This window comes from Orycteropus afer, unplaced genomic scaffold (genome assembly GCF_000298275.1).
Source record: "Orycteropus afer afer isolate SDZICR_OR568_19922 unplaced genomic scaffold, OryAfe1.0 scaffold00119, whole genome shotgun sequence".
In the NCBI taxonomy this organism is placed as follows: domain Eukaryota; kingdom Metazoa; phylum Chordata; class Mammalia; order Tubulidentata; family Orycteropodidae; genus Orycteropus; species Orycteropus afer.
Genome location: NW_006921706.1, coordinates 5,381,888 through 5,382,502, shown reverse-complemented (window position 1 = coordinate 5,382,502; position 615 = coordinate 5,381,888).

The following is a 615-nucleotide window of genomic DNA, read 5'->3' as shown; positions in this document are numbered from 1 at the left end:
TAGGTAGGCACAGTTGGCCAGAAAGTTGTCTCCCAAATCTCATGGCACAGCTGAGTGAGTGCCTTCAGTGCTGCATCTATTTGTTGAATCATCTCAATGGGTATCCTGTCAATTCCTGGAGCCTTGTTTTTGTTTTGCCATTTCATTCAGTGCAGCTTCGACTTCTTCCCTCAGTATCATTGGTTCTTGGTCATATAGCATCCTGAAATGGATGAACATGACCAGTTCTTTTTTGGTACAGTGACTCTCTCTATCTTCTTTTAATGTTTCCTTCATTATTCAATATATTGCCCATACAAACTTTCAATATTGTAACTCAAGGCTTAAATTTTGCCCTAAGTTCTTTCAGCTTAAGAAATGTCAAGCCTGTTCTTCCCTTTTGGGTTTCCAACTCCAGGTCTTTGCATATATCATTATAATCATTGACTTCATCTTTTCCATCTGTACTTTGAAATCTTCTGTTTAGCTCTTTTATCTTGTCATTTCTTACATTTACTTTAGCTACTCTCCATTCAAGGGTAAGGTTCAGAGTCTCTTCTGACAACCATTTGGTCTTTTCTTCCTTTCCTGCCTTTTTAATGACCTCTTGCTTTCTTCATGGATGATGTTCTTGAT